Source organism: Lactuca sativa, chromosome 7, assembly GCF_002870075.4.
Source record: "Lactuca sativa cultivar Salinas chromosome 7, Lsat_Salinas_v11, whole genome shotgun sequence".
Taxonomy (NCBI): domain Eukaryota; kingdom Viridiplantae; phylum Streptophyta; class Magnoliopsida; order Asterales; family Asteraceae; genus Lactuca; species Lactuca sativa.
Window position 1 is genome coordinate 137,832,086 of NC_056629.2, and position 26,216 is coordinate 137,858,301.

Genomic DNA, 26,216 nt, shown 5'->3' on the forward strand with positions numbered 1-26,216 from the left:
GGGAGCACACGATGTTGGACCTGAAGTGGAACAAGATGAATATGTAATAATTGATTTCGAATATGATGAGTCTGACCAGGAGTTAGACGAAGAGAAGGGCGTAGAGGAGACACGTAGTGAACCCTACCTGTCGAAATCCCCGTCGGATTCCCGCACAGTTCAAAGGGTTGATACAAACTAGCTACGCTCTCTCGAGGAGGCAATTATCAGCCTCAAGCTTCAACTTATTATGGCCAAGGAAAGGGCTGTACAATCCGAGCAAAGGGTAGAGATAATCACCCACGAGGCGGATGAACTGGCTGAACTCCTGATACGTCAACTCGACGATTGAGTGCCATTTTCAGCACTACCGATGGGACTTGCTCTACTACTTGCTATTATAGGTTCTAAAGTATGAAGAACCAGCCGTACCTCCTACTAGTATTGTGTTTCTATGGATATTATGTCGTAATACTGTCGGATCGTACATTTTCCTATGAAATGTTTGTCATTTAGGCAAATTTTCCTGTATTAAAAATGGCTATTTCTAGCTGAAATGCTATATGTTTTAATATGAGGTTTCGCTTATGTACACAAACAAACCATCGAAACTGTTTGACACTCAAGAACCTTGAAACTAAAATAACCTATGAACTCTATGAATAAGACTTAATATTCGTGACAAGTTTAAAAATTTCCTACAAACATAAACACACCATAGGGATATAGATCGAAACAAGGTCAACCATACGACAAAACGCGAAAATTACAGAGCACCACCGGAAATGGCCGTCGTTACTTATGGTCCTACTTATCATCATGCAGTAGAAGATGCCATTCCATAGAAATAATGAGCACACCCGTGAAGCACCACTCTTTCAATTGGACCTTACTACATTCCAAGTTGTTGTCACCGCTGCCGTAACTACTGCTATGGCACAACTCAACGCAAACAACACCAACATAGGAGGAAATAGCGTTGACAACACCAGTCGAAGTAACGACCATGGAAACCAACGAGTGATCATGCATATCAAGGCACTCCAAACCCCAAGCTTAAGAGCAATAAGCAAGCATCAGGAATAAGAGAAAAGTGATGGGTTTTGAGCATTCTAACACTTCCTAAGTGTACATGCAACCCTAATAACCTTGGATCTATGTTTGTCTAATAATCATCCAAAGTTGTTTTCCAAGGTTATGAACCTATCTAGCATACATGGGGTACAATTTTCTTTGTATAAAAGATAGAACTACATACCTTGTTGTTGAAAGTGTTCCTTGAAACTTTGTGAGCCTAGCACCTCAAGTGTGATGCCTCAAATGCTTCACACAACACCAAATGCAAAGAATAAATTGATGATCCCACTAGTCGCTACCCGACAACTCTCTGAACTCCTGCTCCACCCGCTCCCCGAGCTACCAATAACAATGCAACACTGAGTCTAACTGACCCCCGAAAGGCTACCAAGTCAACTCTGGTCAAAGTCAAAGTCCTGGTCAAACTCAACCTTCCAGGTCAACCCTACTCGCCGAGTCACCCTGCTGACTCGCCGAGTTCATAAGTTCAGAGTCCTTCCACTCGCGACTCTACTCGCCAAGTCAGTCCATGACTCGCCGAGTCTACCGATTTCCGAGTCCTGACCTGTCCAACTCACCGAGTCTCTAGTCGACCCACTGATTCGAGCCTAAACTCGAAGGGTTTGGGGTTTCGCAACCTGACTCGCCGAGTCCATGACAACCTTCAACAGACTCGCCGAGTTGTTCTTCCAACTCGCCGAGTTCCTGCCCAACTTCATTCGACTCGACGAGCTGTTCATCCCACTCGTCGAGTTCCTCCAAATCTTCATGCTACTCGCCGAGTCCACTCAAAAGGACTCGCCGAGTCCATTCAGATCTCCATACATGCAGAGGACTTTTGAGTCATGCATGGACTCCAAACTGGAGATCTACCCTTCCCAAGCCTATTCCTCACGTAAAGTTGCAAACTTTACGTGTAGAGAAGGAGATCTAGGCAAAATACACCATAAACTAGGGTTTGATGCAAAGAGGTTCCATAATCAACTCAAGGGCGGATACTTTATGCTTCTCAAGACCATAATATGCTTAGATCTGAAGTAGCAACTCTAGATCCGGTTTCTAACTCGAATGGATGACTAACCATGGCTTAAAAAGCCCCAAATCTCACAACCAAAGAAGATCTAAAGGAAAGAAACGACTTATTACCTTCAATAACTCAGAAAGTTTCCCCAAACTTCAGATCCAAGGCCAATCCTTGAAGCTTCAATGTTTCCCCTTCTTCTTCTTCCTTCAAACCACTCCAAAATGTCTTGGAAACTTGAATGCACAACAATGGAGGCTTAGGGTTCGTTTAAGTAGGCTCCAAGTCCCGAAATTAGGGTTTTCCTCGCGCAGACCAAACTCGCCGAGTCCCCTTGGCCGACTCGCCGAGTCGGTCACTTACTCCTCGACCCTGATCCTGCTCGGACTCGCCGAGTTCCTCCTTGGACTCGCCGAGTCGTCCCTTAAAATTAGGGTTCTCTTTCCTTTCTTGGCCTTCCAGATTTTGGGTGTTACAACTCTCCCCCACTTAAACTATACTTCGTCCTCGAAGTTTGCCATGGCCAACCGCCTGCGATTTGCTTCCAATACTCTACTAATTGACCCAACACCAACTGCCTACCTTCGCTGGTCTTCCGCCCGGTCATTCCGACTACATTAATCCTTGCGGATAATAATCTCGGGTCAACCCTGACCCTAAACATTCTGGAAACACAACTTACTCAACCGAAAATCCTCCTGGTACTCTCCGAGTATTGCAACTGAACCTATAGGGGTTCACCCCTTCTTTCCTCACGCGACTCCTTTGCCTTCCCAAGGCGATGCTCCATAACCAACTATCTCCTCTGCCACCGTGAAGATCCTATCTTCACCAATCCATTATTCCCGCTAAATCCCGTACGGATGATCACCGCCAGTAACCACTGACACTCCTCTCTGTCATTACTTGATGTTGAGCACCCCTCGGCTCACTAACTAAATTCCACCATAAACCGCTTACCTGCACTACTACGGACTGGAAATTTTTGCTATTCCCTATCTGCCTTCCGGGTGAACTGAGACCACCCTGGTCCCCACCAATCTACCAATATCTGGATTACTGGCTCCCACCGGTAGCTTGCCCCAACTCAACTCTTAGTCGCTCCCAGCGACCTTCGATGAAACTTCGACCACCGATAACCGCTCAATCCATTATGTCACTAAATCATACACCTGATACATTCGCTCTATCGAATAGGGATCGACGAATGCTACGGTCCATCCCGTAGTCTTACAACACTTCTACGCTGCCAGCCAACCAAAGCTACGGGCCGCCCCGCAGTCTTCCTAAACCAGTGCTACGGGCCACACCGTAGCCTAACCATACTCTCATAGGATTGCTGCGGGCCACACTGTAGTCTTGCTAATCTAATGCTACAGGCCACACCGCAGTATTACTAATCTAATGCTAGGCCACACCGCAGTCTTAAAATATTTCTCTTGTTATCTAGCCACTGGTGAATGCTCCGGCCATCCGGTAGTCTGACAACACCTTTCCACACCGACTAGCTGCTAGCGGATGCTACGACTAATCCATAGTCGATCATACAACACAATCGAGTACCCCCAAGTGGTACTCACGTCCCAAATGAAACTCCCAACCGATTCCTATGTAATCCGCGACCAGACATTTCGAGAATGAGGTCTCACAATTGCCAAGTTTTCCCAACTTCCAATTTACACTATCCTCCATTCATACAGTCACCTGAGCCGTCTTTCTTCCTAACAGGAGAGCGAAAATTATCCTAGTTTCAAAACTCCTTCTACTCCCATAACCTGATTGTTTCTCCCCCACCTAGCCTCAGCTAAGTCTTTACTGCCTGCAAAAACCCGAAGATTTCCATTCCTTCCTTACACGGTAGGCATGATAACCACCATCGCCCTATCCCTGCTAGCGATCCATCTCTAGCCCACTCCAAATACCGTATGATTACCGAATACTAGATGAACACCTCCCACATCCCTGATGCTAAAAAAAATCCCCTGAGCTCCGGCTACTGTCCTTATAGTCCGAATAACTGGGCACAGACTTCTTGGTGATAAGCCACTTTCCTTGATGCTTCCGAAAGCCATCCCGAATGCCCAGATTAGAACCATCAAACCCTGGTGATGGTGGTTGACTTTTCTCTGAACCATTTTCAACCGTGACTGAGATGATACTGGACACTTCGAACCCGAAGTGAAAGATGACCTACACTAGCTACTAATAGCTCCTGGTATGCAATTGGCATATGACAATTCTAAAATACAATCCGAATACAAGCAGAGAGACAAATCATACATAAAATTGCTGAGTCCGGGGTAAAACTTCCCTAATTCACATAGAAATGAGAATAGCCATAGATACGTACCTGCAGCAGTCCCTGTTGTAATCCAGATCTTCCACATCTGTCACTACAAGGCCCTACCCTCTCGCCAATCTGTAATCCTCATAGTTGTTGGGGAAGGCACACTCCCTGTTCCTCCCCTCATCGTCGGGCAGTCGATCCTCTTGTGGCCCACTTGATTGCAGTGAAAACATAATGGGCTTGCCCCCCGTGGGCAGTCCCTGCTGACGTGACCATCACTGCCACACTTGTAGCAGCCGAAACCCCTGGAACGACACACTCCCTTGTGCGGTTTCCCGCACGTGCTGCACTGACTTCGGCCCTGTCGAACCACTAATCGCTGATCTGAAGTCTTGGGTCTCTTCCCGGGACCCTCCAACGTGTATGTCTAATCTGACATCCTCTTCGCAATGTGCTCCGGATCGATCTCCCTCTCCCTAGCTCTGGCAATCATAGAGCCCAGGGTCGGGCATGACGAGAAGCTGACATGCTCCCTAATATCCGCTCTCAACATGTCATGATAGCGGGTTCTCTGCATCTCATCATCCCCTGCATACTGAGGAACTAATAGGGCCCTCTCCCGAAACTTGGCGGTAATCTCCGCCACCGACTCTGTCGTCTGTCTCATGTCTAGGAATTCTCTGGCCAGCTGCTGAAGCTCCACTGCCGGTGCAAATTCCGCCCTAAACCTGGTCACGAAGTCTGACCAGGTCATAGCCTCGACAACCGAGGCTCCTAATGAGTCTCCAACTGACTCCTACCAATCTCTAGCTCTGTCTTTCAAACATCCCGCCGCAAAGCGGACCTTCGACCCCTCCGGGCAGAAGCTCGTCAACTGTGTAGACTCAATTTCACCCCGTGAAAATCCGGCGCACCACACCCTCTGAAGTCCTTGAAGGACAACGTGCGCGTACTTGCCTGGCCAGATGCCAAATCACTCCTGAAAGCTCGGAGGCGATCCTCCATCAGCTCAATGATCCCCTCCTTGATCGACCCGAAAATGACCGGGGACGCCTCAAGGATGCCTCTCGTAATCTCAGATGCGATGAACTCGCGCAACCCATCATCAACTGGTTCGAATCCCGCGCCCGAACCTGATTCTGAACCGGATCCTTACCTGCCCACTGGTCTCTCTCGCAATTTCGCCATGCTGAAAATATAACACAACCACCATCAGAATACTGATCACTGCTGCGAGACCCAACACACGCACTACCAGGTTCCCGATCTTGTCTCGGCCTTTCCCTACTCGAGTACGGATCCTATGCTTTTAGTAGTACGGGCCCATACTACCTTCCACATCTATCTGTACTTTCCTCAGGAATTGCTTCGACTCCACCAGGTCCCTTACCCACTACTACTGCTCCCGACACTATCTCGTCCTAGGTTTACCCTAGGGAAACCTCTGACTCCACTCAAACCGGTCCTCAGCTGTTGAAGGTCTCCTTGTGATGCCAATTAGCCATCACCTGGATACCATCACATGCGACGAGGCTCAGATAATCCTTCAAGTAAAAGACTCGTACCTACAACGTTTGGACTCAAACGAGAGCTGCGCAATAGGACCAAATCCAGCACTCTGAGATTATTCAACCCTGATCACATGTGACGTGTCGTATCCACCTAATGGTTAACTCCCATCACTCAGAATCCCACAATGCACAAAGCAAGCCGCATTCAGACAAGGGAAAATCTAACTATAACATACTCAAGAAATCATATCCACATAGCAAGAAACTGAACTAGCATGCAACACAAGCTCATAGACTCACACAAACTCATAAACTCAGGCATAACCTAAACAGGCTATCCTACTACTGTCTAATCAGCACTACTATGCAGCTCAAAAGCACAAATAACAGGCACATAAGGCATCATCCTTAGATCCTTAGTCCTATTCTAGCATGCTGTTCTATCAACTGATAATCATAACATAAACTTGTATGGGTATTTTGGGGTACTTACTTGAGCTCGGCTGATTGCATGCACCACACCCCTTTTCTCTTTTCAAAGTTCTTTTTCTTTCTGAATTCTTTTTGCTTTTCTAAAACTGTTTTTCGTTCTCAAAATTCTTTTTACAAAACTGTCTTTTCATTTTTTTTTTTTTGAAAACTTTTTATCCGACCCCTCAGTTTGAGTTCAGGCACACCCGAGAGTATGCCCGAGTCCCTCAAACCAAGGCTCAGATACCAACTTGGAACGTCCCAAAATTCAAGACTAAAAATTTCCTTTAAGAAAACATTACTTAAAGCAAAATCGTCAATCCAAAACATAATCAGAGTATTAGTTCCCAAAACACATGTTCATTATCAGAGTAAAACATTCCCAGGTTGTCTAGTCTATGGTGTGTGCCATGCGATCACCCCGAGCTCTCCCCTCCGCTACCGGAAGTACCTGAAACCAAAACTGAAAACCGTAAGCACGAAGCTTAGTGAGTTCCCTAGATACCGCATACCATACAAACCATTCATAGCCAAGAACCATACATAACTGACTTATCCATAATCAAGTAACGTACTATGGGCCAAACATAGTCTTGTCATTATGCCACGGTCGCGCGTGGTCTTCCTGGTCAAGCCTGGGCCACTCCCTGGGTCTTACAGACAAGTGCCAAGGGTCACCCCTGGTCTTAAAGACATGTTCCAAGGGCCACCCCCTGGTCTTTTATGCAAGTATCACAAAGACAACCGTACATACTACTCTACTTAGCTAAACAGCATATAGTGTGCCAGAAGCCACCTCCGGGTCTTTCATATATATAATAGCATACATTGCGCCAGGAGTCACCCCCTGGTCTTTCATACATATTGCCTAGGGCTAACCCCCGGGTCTTCCTGCCATCCATTATAACATACTGTGTGCCAGGAGCCGCCCCTGGTCTTTCATGCATATTGCCTAGGGCTAACCCCCGGGTCTTCCTACCATACATAATAACATACTGTGTTCCAGGAGCCGCCCCCTGGTCTTTCATGCATATTGCCTAGGGCTAACCCCCAGGTCATCCTACCATACATAATAACATACTGTGTGCCAGGAGCCGCCCCCTGGTCTTTCATGCATATTGCCTAGGGCTAAACCCCGGGTCTTCCTACCATACATAATAACATACTGTGTGCCAGGAGCCGCCCCCTGGTCTTTCATGCATATTGCCTAGGACTAACCCCCGGGTCTTCCCACCATAACTACATGGGACGGCATTGTGGCCGTAGACTCATTCATACAAAGGGAAACTCACCTGCACTGGCTGAACTTGCTGATGATCCCACTAGCCGCTGCCCGACAACTCTCTGAACTCCTGCTCCACCCGCTCCCCGAGCTACCAATAAAAATTCAACACTGAGTCTAGCTGACCCTCGAAAGGCTACCAAGTCAACTCTGGTCAAAGTCAAAGTCAACCTTCCAGGTCAACCCTACTCGCTGAGTCACCCTGCTGACTCGCCGAGTTCATAAGTTCAGAGTCCTTCCACTCGCGACTCTACTCGCCGAGTCAGTCCATGACTCGCCGAGTCTACCGATTTCCGAGTCCTAACCTGTCCAACTCACCGCGTCTCTAGTCGACCCACTGATTCGAGCATAAACTCGAAGGGTTTGGGGTTTCGCGACCTGACTCGCCGAGTCCAAGAACAGACTCGCCGAGTCCATGACAACCTTCAACAGACTCGCCGAGTTGTTCTTCCAACTCGCCGAGTTCCTGCCCAACTTCATCCGACTCGACGAGCTGTTCATCCCACTCGTCGAGTTCCTCCAAATCTTCATGCTACTCGCCGAGTCCACTCAAAAGGACTCGCCGAGTCCATTCAGATCTCCATACATGCAGAGGACTTTTGAGTCATGCATGGACTCCAAACTATAGATCTACCCTTCCCAAGCCTATTCCTCACGTAAAGTTGCAAACTTTACGTGTAGAGAAGGAGATCTAGGCAAAATACACCATAAACTAGGGTTTGATGCAAAGAGGCTCCATAATCAATTCAAGGGCAGATACTTTATGCTTCTCAAGACCATAATATGCTTAGATCTGAAGTAGCAACTCCAGATCCGGTTTCTAACTCGAATGGATGACTAACCATGGCTTAAAAAGCCCCAAATCTCACAACCAAAGAAGATCTAAAGGAAAGAAACGACTTATTACCTTCAATAACTCAGAAAGTTTCCCCAAACTTCAGATCCAAGGCCAATCCTTGAAGCTTCAATGTTTCCCCTTCTTCTTCTTCCTTCAAACCACTCCAAAATGGCTTGGAAACTTGAATGCACAACAATGGAGGCTTAGGGTTCGTATTCTGGGTGAGAGAGGCAGTAAAGGAACCCTAGGGAAGAGAATGAGACGTTTAAGTAGGCTCCAAGTCCCGAAATTAGGGTTTTCCTCGCACAGACCAGACTCGCCGAGTCCCCTTGGCCGACTCGCCGAGTCGTTCACTTACTCCTCGACCCGGATCCCGCTCGGACTCGCCGAGTTCCTCCTTGGACTCGCCGAGTCGTCCCTTAAAATTAGGGTTCTCTTTCCTTTCTTGGCCTTCCAGATTTTGGGTGTTACAATGTGAAACCACAACATACTATTCTGGAAGTCAAAACATGCAAAAGAAATTATAGTAAACGATTGACAAAAGATAGTAACACTTTACTCATAAATAAACGCAACTTTTATTCATCATCAAATGTCAATTACACTTTACAAATTTCATAATTTATCTAACTACTAAAACTTATATCATCCTTCAGCCCTATGCTCCAAGCATGCTGGAGATGCTTAACCCTACTCAGTCCCTTCGTGAGGGGATCTGCTGGGTTCTCATCCGATGATACCCTCTTTGCCACGAGGATTCCTTCTTCTATGCGATATCTGATAAAATGATATTTTATGTCGATGTGTCTGGATCTCCCATGATCCCTTGGTTCCTTGGATAAGGCAACATCACTTTCACTATCACAGAAAATTTCCATGGGCTTCTTTATAGCTGGTACTACTCCAAGGTCTCCTATGAAGTTCTTCTGCTATATAGCCTCCTTTGCTTCCTCGCTTGCTGTTATATACTCTGATTCACAAGTGGAATCAACCACTGTCTCCTGCGTGGAACTCTTCCAAGTGATTGCTCCTCCGTTTAGGGTGAAGACCCAGCCCAACTGAGAGCGGAAATTATCCCTATCAGTCTGGCAACCAGCATCACAATACCCTACAACTCTCAAGTCATCACTCCCACCGAGGGTAAGGACCCAGTCCTTAGTTCTCCATAGGTACTTGAGGATATTCTTTACTGCAGTCCAGTGAGCCTTGCCAGGGTTCCCTTGATACCTGCTAACCATGCTCAAGGCAAAGGCTACATCAGTTCGAGTACAAGTCATAGCATACATGATCGAGCCTACTGCCGAAGCATAAGACACTCGACTCATTTCTGCTATCTCAGCCTCAGTACTAGGGCTTTGTGTCTTACTCAATCTGGCGTTACTCTGGATGGGTAACTCTCCTTTCTTGGAGTTCTGCATGCTGAATCTCTTCAACACCTTGTCCAAGTAGGTACTTTGACTAAGTCCAATTAGTCTTTTACTCCGGTTTCTCAAAATCCTTATCCCTAGAATATAGGCAGCTTCTCCTAGGTCCTTCATAGAGAAACACTTCCCAAGCCAAGACTTAACTTCCTGCAGAGTTGGGATGTCATTTCCTATGAGTAGTATGTCATCCACATACAATACCAAAAAGCTAACTATACTCCCACTAGCCTTGACATACACATAAGATTCATCTTCACTCCTAGAAAAGCCAAATTCCTTGACTTTCTCATCAAAGCAAAGATTCCATCTGCGAGGTGCTTGCTTTAATCCATAAATGGATTTCTCAAGCTTACACACTCTATTATGGTACTCGTTACTGAAAAAACCTTCTGGCTAACGCATGTAAACATCTTCAGTCAACTTTCCATTAAGGAAAGCGGTTTTGACATCCATTTGTTCCATTAAGGAAAGCGGTTTTGACATCTTCAGTCAATCCCACATTCCCTAAGATAGTCAAGGAACTCTTAACTAAGATACTCACCACCTCGATCGGATCGAAGCATCTTAATGTTCCTGCCCAATTGATTCTCGACTTCCTGTTTAAATTCCTTAAACCTTTCGAAAGTCTCTGACTTATGCTTGATTAAGTAGACATATCCATATCTACTGTAATCATCAGTAAAAGTCAAATAATAACGATTAGCATCCCTTGTGGCATGTTTGAATGGTCCACACACATCCGTGTGTATAAGATCCAACAAACCTTCACCCCTCTCACAAGAACCTGTGAAGGGTGACTTTGTTATTTTTCCAAGTAAGCATGATTCGCAACTATCATCTGACTTTAGGTCAAATGACTCCAAGACTCCATCCTTTTGGAGTTGGCCTATGCGTTTCTTGCTTATATGTCCAAGACAACAATGCCATAATGATGCTTTATCCAAGTTATTATTATTAAGAGAATCAATACACAAAACATTATTTCCTAAGTTATCAACCATAGATACAATTTCATACACACCATCACAAGGTAATGCTTTAAAATAAAGAATATTATTAAAGAAAGCATTAATCGAACCAACTTCATTATCAAATGAAAAGGTAAAACCTTGTTTATACAATGCATGAAAGGAAATAATATTTCTTGTCATTTCTGGAGAATAACAACATTTATTCAGATCTAAACTAAACCCACTATTTAGCGATAAAGTATAAACTCCAATCTTGGTGATAGGTGAATCTTTCCTATTTCCCATGATCAAGTTTATTCTTCCTTGCTCCACATTCTCACTTCTTCTTAGTCCCTGCAAATCAGAATAGATATGAATACCACAACTGGTATCAAGGACCCATGAGTTAGAATGGGGTGAGTTATTAGATAAGATAGTGTAAATACATGTATGGTTGGGATTGACTTTCCCATCCTTCACATCTTGCTGGTACTTTGGGCAGTTCCGCTTCCAATGTGCCTTTTCATGGCAATAGAAGCATTCAGCCTCTTTTGGGTCAGAAGAAGGAGTGATGAAACCTTTCTTGGTTCCACTTGAAGAAGAGACATCAAGGGTCCTAGCCTTGGTACCCTTCGAAGAACTCTTTCTCTTCTTCCCTCTTCCTTTCCCGATTGCCAAGACATGGGCGGAGTTGGTAGGAGTAGGAGTAGTAACAACCGCCTTACCCTTAAGACCACTTTCCGCGGTCTTTAAGAGTCCTTGAAGTTTTCTGAGAGTGACCTCTTCCTTGTTCATGTGGTATGTCATGCGGAATTGATCATAACATGAAGGTAAGGAGTGCAAAATGATATCTATTGCTAGCTCCTCGGGGAAGTTCACATTAAGCTTCAGCAAGCGGTCCACATATCTTTGCATTTTCTGCATCTGGCCCGTGATGGGTTCACCATCCTTCATTCGGGTTGTTATCATGGAGGAGATGATTTCATACCTCTCTTGTCTTGCACTTTGATGGTATCTTTCCATCAAATCTTGGTGCATTTGAAAAGGGTAGAAATCCTCGTAGGACTTTTGGAGGTCGGCTGTCATAGTGGCCATCATGATGCATGCCACCTTGGTGGCATCCCTTTCATGTGCCCTAAAGTCAGCGATCTCTTGAGGAGTAGCAACTGTCTCATCGATCTCCTTAAGCTCCTTATCGAGGACATATTCTTTGTCCTCGTAGCAGGTAATCATTCGGATGTTTTTGATCCATTCATTAAAGTTGGATCCATCAAAAGTGACTTTCCCACACAAGTTCATTAGAGAAAAGGAGCCATTAGGATTAGAGCCAGAAGCAGCAGTGTTTGCAGACATCTAAAAAGAAGAAAAGTTTAGTTTAGAAATAGAGATAGTCCTTAATAAAACACCCAAATGTAGTATTAAGGTTAGGACCCAATCACAATATATTATACTTAGAAGAGGTATGCCTTAATCTAAGTAATAGCATATTTGAAAGGTAGGTGAATGACAATTCACCGATTTCCACCAAAGCCGAAATATTAAAAAATATTTAATTTGGTTCTTAGAAACTCCTAGATTCTTTTGAGATTCAATGAACTTTTCAAAGGCATGTTTCAATCTCAAGTGTGCCCTCCAAGTTTTGTGACTGGGATGCCGAGGATCACAAAACGAGGTGTGAAGTGACCATGCAAATTACTTGGTACCCTTAATGTATTAGCCCTCAATCGATGAGCCGGTTAACCACACACGCTCCATCGATACTATGATAAACATTAAGTCACCCTTTACCTACCTTGTTAAGTTCAAGTTAGTGTGCCGGTTAGCCACACACGCTCCACTAACGACTTATACAAAGTGTAAAGTGTAATTTCATGGATTAGCACCTTATTCACATTTTTCCTAAAGTAACTAAGATTGGGAATTTAATAAAACATTTAGTTACTTCATAATTATCATTATACTTTTAATGAGAATTTATAAGTCCTTGTCCTACCTGTTCGGCTAACGACCCTCCACCAGTCAAGCAAGCGGTAGGTGAGAGTGGACACCCATTAAGTTGCCATTTTATAGGCAACAACCTTATACCCACCTTATAGACTGGCTTCGTGAATGAGGCGTACTAGCGGTAAGACGACTTTGATCTTATACATATATATATTATTATTAACTTATAATATTATAAGTATAAGGGTTGAATTTTAACTTTTAAAATTCTAAGGGTTGGAACTAAAGTTTTAATCAAGACTTTACTTGTTCCGAAACTTGAGGGCAAGTTTTGTAAACTTTCAAAACTTTTCATTTCTTGTAACTTATGAGTTAATTAGAGTATTAAAAATGAAGACTCTTCATTTTATAACCCATGTGTTCTTTTAATGGTTTTAAAAACAAAGTGACTTTTGGTTTTCCATAACTTGAGGACAAGTTATGGACTCCATTAAAACACATAATGATCATGAATTAATCTACCACATAGGTTACAAACAATTCCAATGATCATCTAAACATCATAAGATCGAGAACATGAATATGAACACTTTCATGAATCAAAAATTACACTTAAAACTTTGTATTTTTGATAATTGTCATTGTAAATGGATTAGCATGAACATTACACCATCTAAAACAAGTTTTCAAGTACCAAAACAGTTTAGGGTAATGTTTCTAGTCCATTTCCAGCAACAAAAGTCGAAAATCTGCATTCTGAGGCTCCTACTCGGCGAGTAGGATGAATTTACACATGAACTCGGCGAGTCCCCCCATGGACTCGGCGAGTTCATCAGGCAGATTGCACAATATCGACTTTTTTCAACAATTTTAAACAAACAAGCCTAGGCTCTGATACCACTGATGGGTTTTGAGCATTCTAACACTTCCTAAGTGTACATGCAACCCTAATAACCTTGGATCTATGTTTGTCTAATAATCATGCAAAGTTGTTTTCCAAGGTTATGAACCTATCTAGCATACATGGGGTACAATTTTCTTTGTATAAAAGATAGAACTACATGCCTTGTTGTTGAAAGTGTTCCTTGAAACCTTGTGAGCCTAGCACCTCAAGTGTGATGCCTCAAATGCTTCACACAACACTAAATGCAAAGAATAAACTTGAGAGAATACTCTAACACATGCAAAATCGGCCAAGCCCTCTTATTTCTTAGTGTAGCCGATTTTGGGGAGAGTTACATTGCTTATATAGTGTGTTGCATTAGGTAAACCCTAATGTTCCATGACTCTTCATTTCTTGATCCATGGGTTAACTCCATGGAGCATCTTATGGGTGGAACCCAACTTGATAATCCATGGAGCATCTTAGTCCACTATATAAGATATGGAAGATTTACTTAATCTACCCATATATCTAATTAGTTATCTTTTGATCACTTAATTAATTCTTGATCAAAACTAATTAAATAATATTATTAATATATTAGAACTTATAATATATTAATAAACCATATGTGTTATTTCTCTCATTTAGTTTATCCAATTGCATGGTGCCATGCAACCCAAATGGACCATGCCGGGTCGGGTCAAGTACTTACCAGAAATAGTTATGGACTTAGACACCTTATCCAACAAAAAGGATAGCTAACTCAAGGATCCTCGAAGAAACAACATGTTATTACTGTTAATGCTGCCATGACAACTACTACACCAACACTAGGGAGAACATATGCTGGAAGTCTTCCAAAATGCAACAAATGCAGTATCCATAATCTTGGAATATGCAGAGAGATGCATTGTACCAGCTGCAATCGAAAGGGTCACACGGCAAAATATTGCAGGACCTATCCTCCCCAGAACCAGCAGCAAGGAAACAATAACAACAGCAACACCAACAACAATGGCAACAATGCAGGACCAAGCCACACCTGTTATGGATGTGGAAAGACTGGGCATTTCTGTCGAACTACCCCAACAACAACAACCCTAGGAATGGAGGAACAGGAAGAGTGCTGACCATGGGTCAGGGAAAAGCGGTTCAGGATCTCGCTGTTGTCACCGGTACGTTTCTCCTAAACCACACTTATGCATGCATCCTAATTGATATCGGAGCATAACGAAGCTTTGTGAGTAATAGATATAAACACTTGTTAAAACAACAACCCCAGAAGCTTAATGAAACCTTTACGGTGGAAATGGCTAATAGGAAAACAGAATCCACTGGGGAAATCTACATCGGATGTACCCTAACCTTGAACCAACACGTCTTTCAAATAAACCTAATGCATGTCTCCATTTGGAGTTTTGATGTGGTTGTCGGCATGGATTGGTTAAGCCTCCACCATGCTGAACTTATGTGTCACGAGAAGGCCGTTGTCACACCCCCAAACCAAGGATGGCGGAAACGTCCAGGGGTGGCGGACTTCATGTATAGTATCATGTCACACCCCGAAACCGGAACGGCGGAAACGTTATGGGGTGGATGACGTCATGTCAAGTATCACAACATATGCAGTATAGTAATCAAAGTAAAACAACCATTGCATTAATAGTAATAATTTTACATCGGTTACATGTTATAGTAATATCATAGTAATTACAGAACATAACATAGATGCAGCTCGGTACTAGGTTGTCTTCACAAAAGCTCCCGGGATGTACCTGTCTATCGCTGACCTGAGAATACAAGTTATTTTGAAAGCGAGTATCAGCATTTTTATAATGCTGGTGAGTCCATAAGTATTTAGTGTCATTTGTATAAGTACTGATGTGTGTAAAACGAACTAGTTTTAATCCTACTAACTTAGACACAAAGACAAACACACGAAAGGCAGTGTACCTATTGATTAGCAGTTTAGTTCAGGTAAGTAGGGTATCGAACACAGGGAACGCTAAACAATTAAAATAAATGCTAATATTATCTAAATAAAACAAGTAATAGAAAATGGGTTTTCTCTAGTTTTGCAAGACTAGAAACTTAAACAATTAACTAAAACATAAACTAAGAAACTAAGAGCTAAGCAAATAAAAATCAACTAAATTCAATAATAAAGAGGACTTCTGTTTTGGTTCGACTCATTTGTTCCCATGGATGATTTCAATGTATCGGATTAATTCTTCATTGGCTACCGACTACGATAATTAGGTTCACGTTCGCTATTCCTAATTCTTAGAAAACAAATTAACTCAAGCAATGGCCAGTTGTCTAAATTAACGGGTTTCCTAGATTATTGATTCGGGTTAAGTAAGACTTGTAGTGGTTAACTAAATTGACCCTTCAATTAACCTCTTGCTGATGTTCATCAAACAATCTCACACATTAACTTACCTATCTTCTAGTTAATTCTAGTTTCACATTCGTTATTCCTAGACATACAACTATGTGGTCACAATAAATCATATGAAATTAGCAACTAAGAGATGTTCATAAAACTTAATTACTAATTTATTAACAGAAGAATAGTTATTGTCAACACATAAGGTTCTTTAACAAGCTTAACTAAATATAATTACCAATTAAAATTAATTATACTCAAATAATCAATCCATGTTCACAAAATTTGTCTACCCTAACAGAAGAATAAGTTTTTAGCTCATGATTGCAGTAAACATAAACTCAAAAACGAAATCAAAGTATGTAAACATGATTCAAATCAAAAAGTTACTAAGAATAAACCAAAATTGTCTTGATTCTCTTCACAATTGAATGTAGGGTTGATTCTTCAGTTCCTCACGACCTAGCAACACTTCCAATTGTTTCTCAGCCTCCTAGGGTTTCTCTCCATGCTAGGGTATCGATCTGAAAGTCCCTTTATATAGATTTTCACAAAACAGAGGCTACTCGGCGAGTCCAGTGACCTACTCGCCGAGTACATCACTTAAAACCCGTGTACGGCAAGTCAGCGCGTCCAGAATCCACTACAAGAAAAAAGGCCTTTTACGACGCTCATTGCGCGTCGTAAAACGCTCAGACGACGCGCAAATGCGCGTCAAGGAAGGCCCTGTCATAAAGAGAGACGACGCGCATTTACGACGCGCATTTATGACGCGCATTTACGACGCGCGGTTATGACACGCATTGCGTATCAAGGAAGGCCCTGTCATAAAGGAAGACGACACGCATTTGCGTGTCGTAACCTTACGACGCGCGTGTTTATGACACGCAATGCGTATCAAGGAAGCACCAGTCAAGAAAGGTCATGTCATAAATGAAGACGACACACATTTTTGCGTATCGTAATTTTAATTTTTTTTTAAAAAAAATATATTTATATATTTATTAATTTATAAATTAAATTTGCATTTAATCTCTCATAATAGAAATAAAATATCATATACAAAAAATGCAATCCATTGCATAATATAAAATAAAATACCATATACAAAAAATACAATCCATTGCATTTAATTTGTATGTATAACAAAGACATGTACATATGTGTTAAACTTGTTACCATTAACATCTAATCGTATGGACTCGAGTGTTAAACTTGTTACCATTACTATCTCATTCATAAGTCCTTTCAACAAGATTGTTACCTGCATAAATGAAAACAAACAGGAACCTTAACAGCCCAGCTATGAACAATATTGTTACCTGCATAAGTTTGTAAGAGGATAGCTTTCATTAACAATGGAACCACCTGTAATTTATTAAAAAAAACAAGGTCAAAACTAAAAACTAAGTATGCCCTTGCTCCTTTTTTCCCCTTAACATACGTAAATAATGATGTCTATCTTGATAAAGCTTGTTCCTTTTCTAGATTGTAAGAGGATTTTGATTGAGTCATTAAGTCCATTAAGTCAAAATGAAACAGATACTAAGTATGCCCTTGAATATGAGCCATCCTTTCATATAATATTTTTATAACAAATCAATAGAAGCTTTTTTATAACAAATCAACCAACCACATCAGTCATATATAGATTATTATAATAAAAACAAACAAACAAATTTACACGATACAATGAGTTAAGAACATCAAATCTGCTTACCAGATGTTCTAGAATCCCACATTGAACTGCAAGAAATATGTAAAAGATATAATGATGAGGGTGAGAAGGGAAATTAAGTCTTTTTCACAATCAGCTTCATTTCTGTTTAGCCTAAAGAGAATATTTGTTCTTTTACTAAGCCTTACTCAACCATATTGTACCTGTAAATTGTAATTAGAAGAAGACTATAAGTCACAACAAAAAGAGAGGAAAAGAGTTGATCCAATCAGATGAGTTATTACTTGACTGTGGTTAACCAGAATGTGAAAACAGACTTTTTTAAAATTATGTAGTGGCTAAAAGAGTAACTATATCAAAGCATAAAACAAAACTTATAATAACAAAATCAAAATCCAAAAAGAAGTGTGCTTTGAAATTTGACAGGAAAAGAAAATGAGAGATCTGGTTAACATTATCATTCTCCTCAATAGCATCCAAGATAGTTCGATACAACAACAACGATGACCACACCTACAATCACATAGCCCGAATTAAAAACAAACACTTTTATTTACTTTTTGGGATTAATAATGGAGTAATAAAGATTTGAAATTTAAATAATAGAGATTAAGAAAATAACCTTAAAAATTGTGGGTTTTATGAGTTGGAAAATTAATGCATCGCCATCAACTAGTTAATGATCTTCAGCAAACAATTTCCATCCTCCACCAAGTCCTGTTTTCCTAGGGAGGTACTTTCTTGGCCACTCATCTCCATCTTCATGAACCAATGTCAATATTTCATCTCATTTAGGAAGGTAGCTTTTGCAAAAATACACAAGGAGACCCTGAGTACAATTCATAATAACATGTTAAATAGAAATTTTAAAAAAAAATGTTATTTCATGTGAAATGTGAATCATGTACATTCAGTTGCTGCCAAATTCACAATGGCGTTAAAACTCTCTCCCCTTAACAGCTTCAGACTCTGGTGCAATTTTACATGTAAGTTTTTTTATATATAACCTATAAAGGTTGTTGATATTTTATTTATTAATATTTTTGAAATAGTGAAATGGGACAGGTGTTCATCCAAAAGATGCAACGAACGGATGAATAGAGGTAATTAATTAATAATCAATTTTAAATTTCTTTAACATGAATCAATGTAATAATATTCATCGATTTTTGGGGGTAGTTTCAGGGATTCTGAAGAGATTGAGTCTCTGAGGTCTGAATCACTCAGATTGAAGAATCAATTACGTGATAGTAGTGAAAACGGGAATATCCTTGATTTTGCTAAAGAAAGATTAATTACATTATGTAATATATATGCCACTAAATACAACAAATTCTGGATTTTTCTTATAGATTACTTTTTAATGTTAATCAAAATACAACTGTTTCAAGGAACTCAAAACCTCATCAAAAACAAAGATCAAACACATATTGGTCAATGGGTTCACTTTCAGATAGAAGTATGGCTGATTTAATAAAAATCCCAGAGCACAACAACAACAATCAAATTCAAAACAATGAGGATCATAGACTTTGTGCTGAAGCATCAAGAAATGCAATTGAAGTTTTGAAAAGTAATGTTTCAAGGTTGGGAACGCAAGTGGAAATGTCAGATTTGGAGTTGGAGTCTCTTCGTAAGCAAATACTTAAAGAGAATAAACGAGGACAAGATATGTTGAAGAAAGTAACTGAACTTCAGGAGGAGAAAGAAGCACTTGAAGAGGAAAGGAAAAAAGATATTGCTACAATGAAGGAGTTTTATGGTGAACTAGACATATGTATGAGTAGAAAGAAACAGACATCAGTTACTTCATTGTTGTATGTAATGAAAAAGAAAACAAAGGGCATAAATGTAAATTAACTTAGGAGCAGTAAGAAGCTTTAAGTTTAAGATAAGGTTAAGCTTTAAGGTTAAGCTTTAAGGTTAAGCTTGCATAAAGAGACACTAACGTGCTTCTTATTTACTTAATAGAGTTAATGGGTAAAACACTTAATCTACACAACTTTATGGGGCTGTTTCTTTTTCATGTTTGTACCGTTAACATTAGGTTACTCCTCTTCAATTCAGTTGGTTTCTTATAGGCAAAAAGAATGGTATTAATTTGTTTGTTTAGTTTTAATAGCAGAAAGTGAAAGATGGAAGAGTTTGGGAGGTTGAAAAGGGATTATTTGATAAAGATTCCCCTGAACAAAATTCATGGCAGGCATTTCCTAAGGAGAATCCCACAAAAAACTCCAAATCTATTAGAATAAGATTATAAGAAACAATAGGCACCAGAACAAGCAAGTAGCTGAAGGCCGCACCACCAGATGGGGTTTTGGAGAAGAAAGCTTCACAACGGTTCCTGCCTCTGCTAGTTCTCACTCTCAGGTAAACACAACACCTAATATCCCTATCATCACCACTAATTCCGGGCGTTCTAGTTATGGGGAGGAGTTCAAAAACAAAGAAAGTAATTCAGCTTCACGACCTGCTGGATGGGCTGGTTTCTAGTATTATTATTATATAAAATCATGTGTTAAAAAGATACTTGTCTCATGATCATGTGTTAAAAAATTCAGTTTTTTTTAGAAGAATGTTTGCCATAATGGAACCAAAACCTCTGGGAAAAAGTAGTCTTTTTAAGCTTTATGAACAATATCAAAGCTGATTTGGAAAAGGGGGACAATGAAAAAAAGACAAACTTACCCATGAACTGACTTTTTGTTAGGCTTTGAAAGTTCTGAACAAATTGACCCAAGCACTTTAATGTCTGATAGAGGAATAGAAAGTGAAAAGTGAGTGTACAATCACATAAATGGAAAGTTTGACTTATAAGTTAAAATTTATAAAATAGAGTTGACCTGTGGTGAGGAAACATTAGCATTAATTTTTTATCATTTTTTATCTTAGTAAGCTTATTTACACTTTAATGAATAGATTGAAAATGAATTTGTTACTTTCTTTCATAATGATCAAAAACTACCTCAATAAATATGGAATTAAATTACCTTGCAATAGAGGAAGCTGACATATGCCTTCTTTCATATTCATTAGCTAGGCAGGTAAAAAACTGCAAAAGAGTAAATTTCTAGTGAGGGCCATAAATTCACAGTCATGTGTACGTCAGGTGATGTTATAAGGTCTGACTTAGGTGAGATGGCTCTTTCAAGCATTTCGTCAAACAGTTGGAGTGCATAGCTCCTCCCCTTTCTTTTTTGATCTATTTATTGGAATTATCACCACTTTGAGAGCATACAACTCCATTCTTCTTTTCAAAACATATAATTCAGCAAATAAGTTAACATATAAGGGTAGGAATACGAACTTAAGACTAAAACTGAAAACAAAATGACAAACCCCATCTCTCTTTGTAATCTTGAATTGGCTCAATAGCTAGAAAAAAAAAGAATTAAAATTGATCAAAAACTACCTCAATAGCTTATTTACATCACATATAAGAGACTATATAACGTTAGTTTAAATAGTTGGTTCTTGATTTTAAGATGTTATTTTTGTAACCTAGTTGTATATATTAATAATTGGATACCTGTTACATGTGGTTGATAGATAGCTTCCCAAACAGCAGCTAGTTCTAAGCCAATAGCTATAAGCTGAAACGTGAAATAAAGTTGTTTACAGAGATGAGAAGTAGATACAGGAAAAAATCAGAGGCATAAAGTAGAAATTGACAATACTAGATGAAATCGCACATTTAGGGAAAAATCATAATCCTTTTTCTTGATTGAGAAGATGAAGTCGAGATATGAATGAGAAATTGCGTGCCCCCTTATTTGTTAAATGACAGAAGAAATAGGGCAGGGTAGAAGCGTCCTTTTCATACCTTAGTGCAATCAAACCTTGGGCTTGTAAACCTGAGGAGTCTTAGTAAATGTATTAGGGTGGGGAAGAGGTGGAACGGTGAGCCTGAGGAGTTGATATCTAATCTTATGTACCAATGGTGATATATGTCATTCTTCTATGACGAGTATGAGAGATATTATTTGATAGGTGTGTAGTCGCCGATGTTCTAGCCTGAGGAGTCACAACACCATTACTATTTCAAATGTGTTATGTTTGATTAGGGTTTGCACATAGAAGGAAGTGAAAGTCGATCGAAGAGGAAGGGGTTTGCAGAGAGAAAGAATGGAGAGAATGAAGTCGATTTTGGAGGGTAGAGAGCAGAGAGGAAGAGGAAGCGGGTGTTCAAAATTTTGGGGGATTTAGTTTCCCTCCTTACCTATCAAGGAGTCCCAGAAACACGCGTTTATTAAAATTATAAAGCGACATTTGTAGAGGACGCCCTTTTTATTATAGGTGCCCTCCGTGTTTTTAATATTTTTACATGAGACACTAATTTAAGGGCACTCAGTAATGCGCGACCTAAATCCTTAAAATTTTTGAAGAGATGACACTTTTTTAATGTCGCTCTCTAATGCGTAACATAAATCAAAGAGCGTCGTGTTTTGCGCGTCGTAAAAGGCCTTTTTTCTTGTAGTGATCGCGAAAGTTCGATACAACTCGCCGAGTAATCGACCCTACTCGCCGAGTAAGTTTCGAATCAGCATTTTCTCAAAACACGAAAGTCGTCCGAAATTGTGTCTACTTTTCAGAACATTTTGAATATCGTCAATCGGAGTTACGGTTTATGAGATATGGCTAAAACACTGACAAGGGGTCAAGCTGTCCATCAACGTCCTTCTTTCTTCAAAATCCAAGATCCAAGCGTCCAATCGCCAATTCCGCTTCATTTTCCACCCGAGCATGTCTTTGTTACTGAAAATGAAATATTTAAGCTAATTAAGCACCTTTGGTTCATTAAATGAGACAAAAACAACATAAGGTATTAAGATAATACATGGATTATATGACTAAATATGCTCATATCAAGTACGCATTTTTATTCAAAATAACTTCATGAAAGAAAGTAGTTTAGAATCTACGGTGTATTAGCGTCCTTTCCAGAAAATCCTATATTTTCTAAATAAAAGCAGTCTTCTACCAAGACCCGACAAACTTATGTTTTAAAGAGTAATTTTCCCCGAAATACTATCATTACCAAAATATGGTATTGACTTTAAAGAAAATATGAGAATATCACTAGTAAAAATACTAGGGGAAAAATAACATATGCCTCAGCAGTAATACTGCTGACTAAGGCAAAAGAAATCATAGACTCCAGGAGAGTATCGGATGAATGATACGCCTGGCTCAGTCTAACAAAAGGAAGCATAGACTCCAGACAGTATCGAATGAACGACACGGCTAGCAAAGTCTAAAACAAGGAAATACAGACTCCAGACAGTATCGAATGAACGACACAACTAGCAAAGTCTAAAACATGGAAATACAGACTCCAGACAGTATCAAATGAACGACACAGCTAGTAAAGTCTAAAACATCCGGTAATCCTAAGTGGGTTGTTTCAAACATACCGTGTTACCTTAAGGACATGAATTATAAGGTAAACATATAGATACTCGTAACCATACTGATTGACAATAGAGTACTTGACGCCCTGCAAGCATCGGAATAAATGTGACATTTGTCACCCCTTGGCTTGGTAGGTCGGGGACTGTAGCTAGCAGTCAGGGTGTGGGAGTGTCGGTCCCGTATAGATCTATACACACAATGTCCGCTCTCCCTCCAGGAGACTCTGGTTACCAACTTGACAACGGGGAGATCCGTGTCTTGAAGATGCATCTCGTATTTTGAATTCTATTATAAGTACTGGAATAATGATATAGACTCACGAATGAACTGACTCCTTTGGAATTCTCCATACTAGAAAGAGTAAATAGAATCTCCTAACTATTCCTATAATGGTTACTAGTGTTTCTGGTCTATGAATGATGAATGGAAGGATGCCCTTGCTACCCAAGGGAAATGAACTGGTTGATGTAAACCTTTATGTCTATACATGTATACATGATATATAACTAATGTTTAAACGACCTTCGGACGGATAACCGATACCCACCAGACCACATCCCTACGAGGAAAAGGAAATAGGGTGAACTAGCCTTCCTAAGTTCTTTAAACATTATTTATATAACTATACAAATATAGGCATTCATTTAACGAAGTAAAATCATAGAAGGAAAACTTTGATGAAACCTTTGGAAAACTTTCATACATAAGAAATTTACGACTTGATGTCATTTTGTAAAACAAGTTTTGAAAATCTTTGGAATCCTTTGAAAAACCTTTCATAAACAGCTTTGAAAATGATTTGTATAAAACGGTTTAAGTGATGAAAACTTTTGATAAGAAATTACGACTGGATGTCTCTTAAGTAAACAAACTTTGAAAAACTTTGGATAACCTTTAATGATCTAAAAAGGGATATTCATACTTTAACAAGATACGAAAACATGATTTGGAAACCTTTAATCTGGATAAACAGTTTAACATGCAAAATCTATTTTGCTATACAGTTATTAATCACATGTGATTTATCTAATAACTGTACATTTCAACTTGTATTCCCCCCCCCCCCCCTATAAAAGCAGTTAAAATCATTTAAAAGGTTAATTCATAGGTATGAACTCACCTGTCGTGGGCGATTCGGATGAATGGATGGTATAGGACGCTAAGTGTCAAGCAAGGACTTGAACACACACTCGGATCCTATTAACATATAATGATACATTTAAGTATCTAATTAGTCATTTAATAACTAATCAAGCAAGTAAGGATGTCCAACTACATGAAAACACTTTGCTACAAGTGCTAGGAGTACTAAGGGTTACATATAAGGAGAGTATGGACTAACATTGGAGTTTACTCCTCAAATAGTAGTGTCTAGCGGTGTTTACGATTTTGGAACCATATCCCCCATGAGTTTACGGCCGTAAACTCATGGGAATGGTGCATTTGTGTGCTTTAAGGCTTCATGCTTGACAAATAAGGGTTCTAGAGTTGATTCAAGGGCTATGGAAGTGATTAAGGCTCAAAAATGGACACTTTAGAGAGTTTACGGTTTCTGAACCACTCCTTGGGGAGTTTACGGCCGTAAACACATGAGTTTATGGTCATAAACTCATGTTAGTCCATTTCTTTTGTGCTTTGGTAGTTCTAGGCTATGTAGGCAAGGTTCTAGTCACTTAAACAAACATTGGAAGGTGTTAAGGGCACTTAAAACCCCTTTAGAAGGTGTTTATGGTTTTGGGAGATCCCCAAACCGTAAAAACATGTTTACCCTCTTAAATTCATGTTTGGGGGTTCTTAGATCATTCATGCAAGCCCCTAGGCCATTAGCTAAGCATTGGAAAGGTTTTGGGAGGGTTTTTGGGCATCAAAACCCTCTTTCAAGGTTTGTACGGTTTTGGGATGTTCCCAAATGAAAAACTCTTGTTCTTGGTGGTTTTGGATGTTTAAGCCACGAATTTGCAAGTGTGATAAGCTAAACAACAAGCTAGGAAGGTTAACTTACCGTTTTGAAGCTCGAAGGGGCGACTTTTTACCAAAACCCGATTTGTAGAGAGAGAAAGTAGAGAGAGGAGGTCTCTAAGGTGTGAAAAAGGTTGGGATGAAACCCACTCAACCCTTATATAGGGTTGAGTTTACAGCCTGGGTGGGGGTCCACCCAACACCAACCGCAAACGGGGTTTTTCGCGACTTCCGTTAAACACGGCAGATTTTAAATTATACCTCCTTATTTTTGGTTCGCTTGACGAATATTATTTAAAATATTCCAACGGGTTTAAATCCGGTCAAAAATATTTTGGGATAAATTTGGCTAATTTTTTTGACGTACTTAATTACGGCGTTAAAACAAACGGAAATTTCGGGTTGTCACATATCACAACAACGAGTATAATAGTGCTCAAAGTAAATACAACCATCATAAATATAATTGAAAAAGTTACACCAAAGTATATGTTTACATGTTTCAAAATCAATTACATTATGATGACAAAATAAATTGTTTGACGATTTAACGTCCCATCCTCAAAGCGTTGATGTTTTCCTGTTTCACTGATTTCCTGAGAATACAAGTAGTTTTGAAAAAGTGTCAACAATTAAGTTGGTAAGTTCATAAGAGTTTTGTTTGAGGAATAAACCGTGTTCCTTGTAAAAGCGATAGAGTTTTATTTCCAGAAAATCCAATATTTTCTTAGTTAAGTGTGAAAAGAATATTCCTATATTATGTGATAATGAACCCTAGAAAGACCCGTAGATTTCTTCTATAATCGTCCAGCGTATATAAGTTATATAAGATTTAAGTTAAATAAACGGTTGAATATAGTGGCTCTGCCCTAGGTCCACAACCCAACGAGGAACAGGAGATGAGGCGGGCCCACCAATTCTAAGTCGATCGAGACTAGATTCTTATACAACTCTAGCATATACGCTTAGCAACTATAGCTGAAGTCTAACAATTCTAGATGAAATATAGCTTTAATATCATAAAAACTATTTTATGTGAACCTGGTACTTTGTATTTGTACCCTTTTTGTATAAAAACCTGGTACTTTGTATTTGTACCCCTTTTTGT